Source organism: Enoplosus armatus, chromosome 10, assembly GCF_043641665.1.
Source record: "Enoplosus armatus isolate fEnoArm2 chromosome 10, fEnoArm2.hap1, whole genome shotgun sequence".
NCBI lineage: Eukaryota > Metazoa > Chordata > Actinopteri > Centrarchiformes > Enoplosidae > Enoplosus > Enoplosus armatus.
The window spans coordinates 8,317,240-8,330,537 of NC_092189.1; positions in this window are offsets into that span (position 1 = coordinate 8,317,240).

The window sequence follows — 13,298 nt, forward strand, 5'->3', positions numbered from 1 at the left end:
TGGAGCCTCTTTGGGGACATCTTTGGTATGAATTAATGCATTTATGAAACAAATATGAATTTAAACTCATATTGTAGAGGGCACTCAGTCAAGGATTCACTCAGTAGTCAAGCCTGCTTTCTTTACGACCTTACTGAGAGTGCTGTGCTCCTTTAATTGCTTTCCTTCCCAGCAAATGATGATGCAAATAAGGACTGTAAGACATAAAAGATCTAGTTTTTAGAGCCTGTGTTGATTGATTTTTGGCCACTTGGGGGCACAGATCCACTCTGTAAACATAGCACTGATTTATCACATTTTAAGTTGATTTTGCAAACTTGTAAGCAAACAGTTGCTTACAGTATTAACACATCCGGCAAACACAGATCAACATTAGCATTAATTTGGTGTTGTGGTTGTGTCCACCTGACCAATGTAAGCCCAGTATTCACTCGTCTTTTAGCTCTGTTTTTGTCTCCACAAACTCTTGACAAAAAATATCTGGCCTTTTAGCAGCTAAATGCTCCACGATGTTCACCAGCTCGTCACTAACTTTGTACAGTGGGTTTATCTGAGCTTTTTTGCTGAAAACAGCTGCCTGCTGCGGCTGGAAATGATTAGAGCAGAGGTGAGAGCCGTGAGACTGAACCAAAACAGAAGCATTGCAGGCTGTAAAAACTGCAGAGTTGGGTGATTCTCAATGGGTTCGTTCAAATATTCGTGATGCAAATTCCACTTGTGATTGTGTGTGATTATCTTACACCACATCAATCACTGCTCACACTGACATGATTTCCTACATTCCAATTTAAAGTGACTACTGCACATAAATTGCAGGAGTGATCCCTTTAGATTGGATCTAATAACCGGTCTGATCCCGGTGATCAGAGTAACCATGGCATTAACAAGACAAGACAAGACAAGCAGGAACAGTGGCAAACAAACAATACGTGCAGGAAACTCAACTTAATAGTTTTGTTGCCTAGATAATTTGTCATGCAGGTCTTTGCCCCCACATTGTTTGTGGTAAGTGTCAGATAGGTGTTACAGTATGTGTGATTTTCCAAGTGGGTTTTTTTCCATCCCTGAGCCGGTGTGATGTTTTTTTTCAGGCAGCATGCAACACCATGCCATGTTAAGAAAACAAAAAACACAGTTTGTTAATGTTTTTATTCTCAAGAAATCGCTCACAATCTCCCATTTGTGATTAACAGTGGATTTCCCCTTAAGCCATAAAATATACTCATATCAGGGGTTTGTTATTGTGTTGATGGGTGGAGGTACAGTGTGATAACAGATTAATTGGCTCTCTGTCATACCTTCCCTTCAGCACTAAGTGGCACTGCTAAGGCTTTGCATTTTTCTGATATGACAGAGACAGGACATCCAGTACCAACCATAGAAAAATAAACAACATCAGAAGTCAAAAAGGTATGTTTTGGAAAATGTTCAGGTTGGTATGTTCTCAGGTTGGTATGTTCTCAGAGAAGAACAAAATATGGCTCGGTGACGAACAATACACCCTTCTTACAGTAGACAGATAATGAAATCAATGGGGGCTGAATTCCATTTAGAAGCTCTGGGTCCTGGTCTTGTCATGGTTTACTGTGACACTTGAATAGAACAGAGCCATCATTAGTATTATCAGTAACACCTGTGTGTTTTCTACTATAACAAGTAAAAATGTCTGCTGTGAAAAAGGCCAGTGTTGTCAGTTCCCATCACAGTGTTTGTGGAGTTTATATTTTTCAGCACTTCAATGAGTTCCTCCTACATTCCAGATATGTCCATGGTGAACTAATGACTCTATACTCTAATAAGATAGTATGCCCTAATGTTGAATGTACTATTTGGGTAATTAGTATACCATGTATGAATATATATTTTGAACTAGCAGGAATTATGCAAAGCCTGCTGGATGTCAATGTAGCTGCAAGTGCAGAGATACTTCCAGTATTCATTAGGTTTTTACCGGCCGCGACAGTGTGTGGCTGGTTTTGTTTTCACCTTGTGGGTCTGTGTGTGTGTGTCATCATGGCATCATGTGGTCTTGGAGACACCTACTGTAGCAGGAACTACCACAGAAGCGGTTTTGAGTACTTTGCCAGGGGTTTATATGTCTGTCTGTCTGTCTGTGGACAGATTTGGCAACATGATAGCGTCACAACCATGCAAAATGCATTCACAAAACTTTACAGGTGTGGAGTTGAGATCAAATTGAAGGTCAAATTTGAGTACTGAGTACTCATGTAATTATGTACTAATGACTACTGAGTACTCATGGGTCAGGCATCGATGCTGGTGTGATCCCATCGCAAGACTTTTGTAAAATGTTGGCACGTCCATACTTTCCCATGCATTTGTCTTCATAGGTGATGATGTAAGACACAAGTCAAAACAGCAGCAGAGGGGAAAAACCGGAGACATGTTTGGATGATTGTAGCCCTGCGAGTCAGCAGGGCAAAAGCAGGCGGAGAAGGCCTTCTATTGTTGTGGAGAGAATGGAAACTCTCACACAGCCAGATTCCATCCTACCAGCGCGGTCACGGTGGCAGCACCCTGATAAGCTTCTTCTGAACCATTCTCAAAGGGTCCGTTGTCCTGTTCTGCCAGATCAAAATTATTTTCCCCTTTTGAATACCTCTGTGGCCTATTTTCAGACAAGAGCTCACAGATTTGATGGTGGCACAGTGTCCCGGGCTTGTGAATTCGTACATTGATGCCTGTTTGATCTGATAAAGCATCTGTGTTGACAGGTCACTTGTGGGAAGTACCATTGTTCCTCGGTCTGTATCGACTGCATGAAGCAGGTGTGGTTGTTCTCCGCCGTACAATCACACCTGAATGAACTCTCGAGTGCCACACTAACATCATAGCCTCTCTACTTGCGTCACTTACTGCGGTCACCACTGGCTGGCTGTCTCCATTACTCCACCCACAGCATCCATTCCACAGTATCAGTGCATTTGAACACAAAATCAGAGTTTGGATGGAAACCATGGCAATGACTTGTTACCACAGCAGTGACTCGCCACCACAGTCACCACAGCATTGGGCAAAGCATCTGTAGACAGTTGCAGAACCACAGTGTTTTCCTCCAAATGTTTCACTCTATGGTTTCTAAGCTTTTTGACTGCAATGTTTAAACCACCAGTTTTTGCTTGATTACAAAATGGTTTTCTAACTCTTCTTCTATGTGAGATGTTTGCTACAGCCTGTCTAAACAACAGTTAAGAATTGAATCTGGAAGCATTTATTTTGGATATATATTTAGCTCATGACCACCGGCCTGGATCATGCCAACCATGCTAACTAGCTGGGGCAGGGCTATATTTACAGAGGGCTGGGCATCCATCATCGCAACGCAAAAGCACAGACAGGCAGAGAGCGAGGAAGGGAAAGTGTGGCCCATCCGTCACCACAGTCCAATCCTGGGGCTTGCCTATTTAAAACACCTCACAATTTGACCACAACGGTGCCACAGGTCACGCTGTACTACTGGACCTACAGCGCAGCATTAAACATCTGCATCCTTACGTCGTGCCATCTGACGTGCACATGCTCATATTGCATGCTTTTCAGCATGCACATGTGCATGCATCCCCAGAAGACCCAGACTGGAAGGTGTCCGATGACAGACGAAAGTCCAGGAGGGGAAAAAAGCTGATGGTGATACCTGGGCTTTCTGCCCTGGCACACTGCACCTGAATGACATCACTCAGACACACAGACAAAATAACACATCAACTGTCAAATACAAACGGGATAGACTGTCTGATACTGCAAATAGATGGCTAGACAGATAGGCAGGCACACAGCCTGCAATGACAGATAGTGTTAAAGCAGACAGACAGACAGACGGATAGGCACAAGGTCAGAGAGTGAGTGACAGACAGACAGACAGACAGACAGACAGGCATGCTGTGTCACTGCTGGAGACGGGGGTACTGACTGGCTTTCCTGCATGAGTGTAACTATGTGGAGAAATTCCAAGTGTGCATGATGAATCCCATATATAAATGCATTTTTGTATACATAGATTCAGTTTTCATTGTTACTTGAATACTTTTTGTGCACGTTTTGTGAGTATAACAGTTGTATAAGAAAAATACCAAGAAATAAATACTAATAACAACAAAATAACTACAACACAGAGAAAGAATAAAAATGTATTTCAAATTCAACAGCTGTCAACTCAACCGTAGTTTTTGCACATATATCTTTATCGCTCGTGTGTTTGTTTTCCTTTTATCTAGTCAAGGAAAGCTGACAGTGCATACATGCTCATTGTTAAGTTCATCTCTGGGAGATGCCCTGTACAACCACGGTCTTCTGCTGCTGACCACTGATCATTCCCAACGGGGCAGTTGGGGCTTAAGTACCTTGTTTACCGCAATAACCATTGTTGTGGTAGATGACAGTGGTGGTCATCCGTCCCACACAGATTTTCCCAGGCTCTCGGGGGATTTGAATCACATTCAAATCGAACCTGTGACCCCCCAGTCACAAGTTTGCTCGGTGTCCATCGCCCAGTTTGCATCCAGCTTGTGTTCTGAGAGACTGTTGCCCTATGCGTGGACGTGCATGTGTGCTGGCTCAGGCAGCAGGTCGTATAGGTTGCACCAATGCCCTGCAGCATGGGGTCTGATGGGTTGGCATTTTCAGCATGGGGCCAAGTCGTTAGCACATTGGAGTGGAGAATAAACCCGCCATGTAGGGACATTTGTCTGTGAGATCAGAAACACTGAAACCCAAGAAGCCTCTCAAATCCCCCCAACTGACTGCCTCTGGGGTATTAATAACACACACCCATATACACACTCCTGTCCAACTAATGATTAACAATGACCCCAAGCAAAGTTTTTATTCTGATGAGTGCTGAAGAAAGGTGTCACTGCATGCAGAATCCTTGGATCCTGAAAGTCATAAAAGCGCCTTTTGACCTTTTCCGTGCTGATTGCACACTGTACTTCTAGGGAAAACACACTTTGAACACAGTGCGTGAGGTTCATGGTAATGTTGGGGGTCAAGTCTGGGCTGTGATAAGGGTGTGTGTATGTGTCCAGTTTAATGACATCATGTAAATGAACACCCCTGTTACCCACCGTCCCCTGACCATGTGAATGCACGAGCCTCCTGGATGGTGAAGTCATGACGATCTGTAGATCCTTGTCATGGAGGGGGGGTCGGCTTCTAAATACAGAGTAAGGGTGGGGGGAATGCTGGCTATGCACACCCAATATACTATGTACTATGTTTGGTTCCCCCACCATCACCTTCTTACTCAGTGCAGCCGCTTACAACAACACCTACGTGCATTATTCTTAAGCTGTTGGTTGCTGAACTGCACTGCAGGTTGTGTATTTTTTTTGATGCACTGGGTTCAAAATTGTGAATGTAACATAAAAAGCCAAGATTGTCTTGGCAATAAACCTGAGCCACAGCTGCTCCACTGTGTTTTATGACCTCTGGGCTATCAGGGACGATACATAAAGTGTCTCAGATACTATAAATCGTGTATGTGTTGATAGCTGTAATCTGTGACGTGTGTTTGCGTGGTATTAGTCGTGTCACGGGCTCAAGAAACAAAACTACTGGGGAAAAGGAAACATAGGAGGCAAAAGTTAAAGTGTGTGTAGTTATAGCCAAGGAAAGTGTTACATGAAAAGTTTATCGTCGTGTTGTTAAATCTGTTATTGTGCCTCTTGCATTGCTTTGGAAAACTACTCCAGCTGTGCTTTTGGAAAAGTACCAGAGACAGGCTCCTGGAAGACGGGGAAGCCTGTGTTGCATTCCTGAGTCGTGAGAGGGGTAATCACTCAGTGTGACGTCATGACAGGTTCATAGGTTGTGCTCGCATACATGTCCAGACAGAGGACCGATGTCTACAACTCACCACACACCTTCCCCAAACAGGAGCATTTTATTTCCTCTACAGTAAATAGTCTGATAAGAACATTGTATCTCAAGATACATAACAGCAACAGATATACAGATATTACAATTAAATGATAGATATGTACATCAGTGAGTCTTTCTAACTTTCTAATTATTAGAAGTTTTTTTTCATTCATTTTTTTAACGAAGTTAGCCAAGTTTGCGGCATGGCTGAACAGCAATGTCGGTCTGTTCACCACTTTGGTGACAACTGAGACATGAAATTTGGAAAAGACATTCATGGTCCTCAGAGGGTGAATCCTAATGACTTTAACAATCCCCTGACTTTTCCTCTAGCATCACCATGAGGTTGACATTTGTGGTTTTGGATGGATTGCGATGAAGACATTCATGTTCCCTTCATGATGATGCTAACATTAGCATTTAGCTCAGAGCACAGCTGTAGAACGGCCTCACACAGCTAGCGGCTAGCATGGCTGTAGAGTCTTGTCAAAACCGATCCGGTTGGAGAGCTGCTCATCTATATAGAGAGTTGCTGCAGGTGTTCAAAATGATCAAACTTGTAAAAGTGGCTCTGATGGGGGTGGAGTTCTAACAACACTGGCTCAGTGACAAGTGTGCTGTGTGATGTGATATTAGTGTTTGAACCAAAATGTTGTCCCACTATCTAAAATGTCAAACCAATACAATTTTCACTGACGTCTGGAGTGACAAATACAAGCGCTGATGTTATCTGTGATGCGGGTGAACTCTTTATCACAGCTTCATCACAGAGGTCAGCTCCTGTGTGTCAGCTCAGTCATCAGACTGTCTGTCTGCTTGGATCGGTTTTTATTTCCAGTATCATTCACGTCACACAGAATATGTCTGTCTCCCACACATCCTCTTCATATTTCACATAATCCATGAGGCGCAGCTGAGACCGCCGGAATATTCCCTCCCTGCAGGACGTGAGTGTGGTCCATGATAGAATAATAAACCGGGCTTTTCATCATGGGAGGCATCACTCAGTCAAGGAATCCCAGGCAGACAGACAAATGGTTTTTCTCTCCATTTTTTTCTCCAAATCAACACACTTCTGTTCCATACATCCATTTTATGCTGGCTTGTGAAAGAGTAAAAGAAACCACATTGTCCAAAAAAAGAGTCTGCAGAGCCTAGAGAGCATGCTTATGTTGGCAAAATGCACCATTTAATTGCTGGGCTTGTAAAAAACACTATTTGTCTCAGGGATTCCCCCTCTCATACAACGCACACACACACACACACACACACACACACACACACACACACAGTAAGTGCCTGGCTTGTGTGTGGAGACATTTAGTCTTTCAAAAGCAGCATTGTGTGAAGGTCAGGAGAGTCTGTGGAATGAAGATCTATCGTTGTGACATTCTCCGTTCTGAGAGAAAGGCTGGACAGCCAGCTCCTGTTACATAGGCACCAGAGGAGAGCTGGATAAAAGGCAAGGAGTGTATTAGTGTTATTGCATATTGCGTGTGCGCATTTTTATGTGTGTGTGTGCGTGCCGAAGCCGGAGAGCATTATAGAGACAGTGACTACTGAGATTCTGATCCTATTATGACTGTCTGCCTTTTCAGACAGATCAGAGATGAGTGAGTAAGACACAAGGGTATCAGCGATTTCTTTCTGCCCACACACACTCCATGAACACAAACTTTGTATCCTGATACTGGTTCTATTAAATATTAACGGGAGGTGGCGTAAATTACGGTTTCTCCAGCTTGTAACTGAACTTTCAGGTGCAGAGACTATGAGCTAATCCTGATGATGCCATCAGTTTTGAGAATTCATACAGTAAAACATCAGAATGCTGCAAGGTCACACGTCCAGTGTGTACCGGGACAATGTTACATAGGTCTCAGTGTTTGAGATATGTCTGTGGTTACTGGGTTTATTTTATAAAAACAAAACAAAATAAAACCAAGGATATGTCAAAATTTGGACACAAAACTACCTGCATGGCTGGATACATCAAGGGTTAAGTGAGAAAATATGCTGTTTGTAATCTGGGTAAAACAAAAAGAAAAAGTTGAAAAAGATGTTTCATCATTTCTTTTCTCAGGAAATGAAACCACAGGGTGGGCAATTATTTACAAATACACTGCCACGCAAGACAAAAAGAACCACAACCTGCCCTTTTCACTTTTATTTCCTCTGTATCTTCCTCTTTTTTGTCTCTTTTCCCCTATTCTCCTTTCCACTCTGTCAAGTTTATCATTACACTGTATTTTTTAGTAAATGAGCCTCTGTACATTTCCAGGTTGGCAGCAGGTCGACTGTAAATATTTGCCAGGAACTGCCTCAGGAATAAGTTACAGGAATGGCACAAGCAACAGAAAGCTGTCAAGCCAACAGTTTCAATCTCTCTGCACTCAGCTGCAGTTACACTTTCCTTGTCACCATTAGTACACCACTGTGTATCTTCACTTGGCAGGAAAACAAAAGGCTGGTTATTTGTCATACCACAGCCACAACTGGTTTTGATATCCTAAACAACAGTCAACCTAATTTGGAGTTTTTGGTCAGGAAATCTGGTGGTGACACAGGCATGGCCAGCGGTGCTTCCTGTAGGTGTGTCTGAATCCATTCAACCTACCTGAATCACTGGGCCATCCTGCTCAGCTCAACCCAACCCTAAACTGTAAACTGACATGGAGTGACGATGGGATTATCTATCCAGCTGCCAACCGTTAGAGCCCAGACCAGTTTTGTGGTAGTCCATATGAATATTCCCCATTTGAGTTGTGAATATATTATATAGCTATACATATACCAGATTTTGTTGTAATTTTGCTTTCATTTGGCCTCCACTCACTGGAAAAAAATGCTAGAAATCTACAGTGTCTTACCATTCAACATTGTGTCACAGTTAAAGTCTGGTTCATTTTCTGCACAGACAGTGTTAGGTGACTGGTAGTTGGAGCACCTCCAAAGCTTGGATGGGCACGAAACTCTCCGATGGTTGAATCATCGGAACTGCATTACTAAATGTAAAAACTCACAGGTACAAGCTTGTATGAAAATGTGAGTTGAGAATTAAACTAAGAGTGACGCAACACTAAATATTCTGCAAAAAAAAACATCCAATCACCATGCCTAAAATAATAACAATGAGAGGAAGTTATAGATTCATCTTTCAAAAAACCTGGTTTAGCAGTTTAAATCAGTTATTATGGGCCAATGTTAGATGAATTCAGCAACTCTGGTGTAGTGTTTTGATCCCAGTGGTAACAATGAAGTATTTGATTCAGCTCTGATTCACATTCTTCCCATAGAAATTAGTGGTTGAGACTTATGGGTATTGTAGTATTTGGAGCCATTTGTCACATTAAACTGAGGGGAACACATTATTTCTAAGAAAAATAAATATGTAAGACTTATTTTACCCTGCTGCTTCTCTACCTCTGTATCTCACCAATGTAATATCTGCCTGAATTGTGACATGTCACTTTCTCGATTGTGACTGCATTGCATCACATCCCTCTCCTGAAGTTATGCAACGACAGTGAGTCACTAGCTGTTTGTCAGCCCCACCAGGAACCCTGGTTCAAGTTTATCAGGTGCCCCTCAACAGTTTCAGTGTTGAGGTTTTTACAAATATCAAACATACCTGACATGCATCTGCAAGGCCTGAGACAAACACGTTACGGAAACAATTTAGATAATCCATGGATTGTTGTAAGTATTTAGAGGAATGCTGTAAGCTTCCAAAATATTCCGTCCTCTTGAAAGACATTCACGTGTGCGCTGCTCTTCGTCATGGTAAATGCATGTGAACATCTTGTTTATGCCATTATTGTTCTTCCTCTACATTCGCCAGGTGCTTCAGTGCGAGATCAAACTTCAGTGAAGCCCTGCGTGACCACAACAGGCTCTTCACCTGGCCTTTGCCACCCAGGAGAGTCAGAACACAGAGAGGTGTGTTAACAGTGATCAAAGGATTCGCCGCTGGGTCTCTTTCATGGCAAACAAAAGCGATTAAACGCAGCCTCTGACTGAAGGCTGCTGAAAGCGTTTCTGTGGCAGTGGAACATTCCAGGAGAGAAACGTGACATGTTTGTTGGGAAAGGAGCTTTGAAGTTACCTGAGTGCTGCCGGCTTGTCACACGTTTGCTCAGCTCACTGCACTTGGCCCTGAAGGCCTGAACATACTGGGCCAGAGCCCAAGAGAGAGAGAGAGGACAACGCAGCAGCTGTATAAAACAGTATCATCTCTGTGAGTCAGTCAACCTTGTGTAAATTATGTTCCACTCAGGTGTTATCTACACAGAGGAAGAAGAAGGTGGCCCCAGGCTGCACTTAGCACACTTACCCTGCCGCTCTTGCCTCCACGCCTCATTTATCACATTCCAGTGTTTTCCTGTCACGACCTGCATTTGAACTGAAACACTGTGTGTCAGAGTGCATGTGTGTGCTGCATGTATGAGGTGAGCTGTCATGTCAACCGTTGCCACCTGTAAATCCTACCAGGGCTATTTGAAATCAGAAACACTTTATTGTCATGGTCCATTGTTGGCTCTCAACTTAAAGGTGAACTACTGTTTATTACAACTTAGGTTTTATTTTTGTTGCTCCGGCCATCAGTTCTATCATTAATGATAACGCTGTATTCACCAAGTTGCTGAGATGTTGTCATGTTTCAATATCTCAGCAATTACAATATTGTCATAACTGATAGCCAGAGCTACAACAATTAAACCTAAGTTGTAATAAACCGTAGCTTTGCTTTTTACCTAACCCCAACCTTAAACCAGCGGTTAACTGTGTTCGTTTATCCTAAACCTAACTTTATCCTTAAATCTAACCTTAACCTTCACTGTATATTTGGTAGCCTAACCAACAGCCTACTCACATTAATTGTAGCAAGTGAACTTGAGATTATACTGAAAGCAGATGACATGAATTACAGAAAGTTTGGTCAGCAAAACACAGACTTGTTGACAGTTGACTGTCCACTTATACACTGTTAAATGTCAGCCGTTAATGATGAAAATAAAGCGATAAACTAAAGTCATGAAACAAATGGCAGTATCAGTCCTTTACTGACGATGCTTAATAGCTTCCATTAAACTCTTTTTCCCATTGGTCAGTCTTTGAAATGATCTTATCTCAGAGTGTAAATGCACAGCACATTTACCATTACTGCATAATATATCCAGGTTTAAAAGCCCTGGTGCCCGGCCGTCTCCTAACATAACACTGTTACATAGTCATGTTGCTTAGTAATGCTTGGCATGCCAGCAGTGCGTTGGCTGATGTAGGAGCATACTTCAGACTATAGTAAGGCCCTCACGGGATTTTACACACATTCCATAGAAACAAAGTCAAAGCTCATGAAGCAGACTCTCTCTGACGGGAAGCTGAGCTATTAAACCTTTAGAAATGAGACGCTTTTTGCTTTGGAGACTGAGATTGCCAAAAACAACCAGGAAGTGTGTTTTTGACTCCTACTGTATGTGTAAAAATACTGACATAAAACTGAAATAGCAGCTTCCAGCACCGGTTACCCAAGGGGATTATGGGAAAGTGCTACCACCATGCCGATGGCTCCCCATTGTGGCATTGTGTCTGCCTTCAAATGCCCAGGCTGTGCTTATTTTTTCCATTTATTCATTTGAAGGTCAAGAGTTCTGCAGTAAAACACACAAAGATTTCTTGGATGAGGCCAACAGACAAAAAAGCTGGTTGAACCCCCCCACCCTCCCTCTCCCCTTTTATCTTCACAACAATCACACTTCCTCACTTCAAACACTGTTATTTCAGCTTCTTTGTGTTTATGGAGGGTAGAATGAAGATCCACTGCTGTACGGGGAGCTAGTGAGGCCATATCCTCTTAAATTGTACTCTGCTATTAGCTCAAACAATCTATAAACATCAGACGTGTTGTGTTTATACCTTTTTAGCTCAAAATTATCATGCAGTGCCTGCGACGAGGCCACCAGCATTTCCATGGCATCACAGCAGCAGTGATCTCACTGGGCCACCCTCTCTTGACGTCTCTCTCCGTTTGTCATTGCTGCTGGTTTCAGTAAGGTTTTCAGACGGCACAGGAACTGGTCAGGGAGGAATGTGGTGGCACAGCAGCATGACACAGACGGAGCACCCACACGGACAGGATTTAAAGAGAACGAGGAGGAAAGAGCATGAAAAAACGGTGTCATGGAGGGAGATATGTACGTGTCAATGAGGTGTTGGGACTTTCTGACTAAGACATTCAAGTGTATTAAAGAGAAAACCACATTTGCAGCCGTCATTGTATGAAGGAAGTAAAGACGCTAATGTAACCACAAAGGTTCAAATAAAACAAAGACGTGGTTGACGTGTTGCCTCCTACATTCCCAGCTGTCATTTTATCTGAAGAATAAAAAGTCAAACTGTGACACATTCAATCAGTGAACCATGATGACTTTTCATGGTCTGCATGTGCTTTTACAGTGTGCATGCAGGTGTGTGAGCGTGTTTGTGCCATGTACTCGGGAAGTAAGGGTGCTAACAGGGGCTGCAGCACCCCCTGAAACCAGGCATTATAAACACCCTAACATCTCTCGCCCGCATCCAGGCACCATCTCATGCATTAGTTCAGTGTTGTTGCCTGTGTAACAGTTGTATATTGGTGTTAATAACTATTAGATATAAATTATCCTGGCCATTCAATTTAGAGCAAAAACCATGACTGTCACAGCATTTAGTATGGCTGTATTCGAAACCGACTACTATACTAGCAGTACATACTGATTTGGCCAAAATGTAGCATGTAAACAATGCAAACAAAAGCAAAATCTGCAGTATGTCAAAACACACTAAACCTGGAAAATGCAAAATAAATCGATTTGCCAGTTTCATACTGCATACTACTATGGAAAACAGTATGCTGTATGTTCTGCATACTGCATACCGCCTTTGTCAGTAGTATGTAGTACACGGTTTCGAATACAGCCTGTGACATCATTATATTTCTATCAGTACCTCCAACTCTGACTGACTTCCAGCGTCCCTGGTTTGTGCTGTTGTTTTCTTTTTTTTTATACGGCTTTTTATTTCAGAAGAGTGTACACTAATCAGCACCAGAGGATAAACATACAAACATAACAGTACACTGAGTATCAGTCATATTCAAATAAAGGGCCAAGGACTAATTGTAAGATTAGTGCTTTGATTTTGCTCCTGTTTGTCTCCTGTAGGTTCAAACTGGCATTGCAGAATGTGCTCAGGACTAAAGATGTCCCATTTGTGTATGATACAGTAACTGGTGTGTCATGTGGTGAGAATGTACTGACCACCACGTGTCTCTCAGTTTATCATCTCATCACACCAGGATGCATAATCGGTGCATGTCTGAATATTTACAAAAAAGAGTTTTGGTCACATTGTGATCTCATGACCCTGTGGGGGGGAAC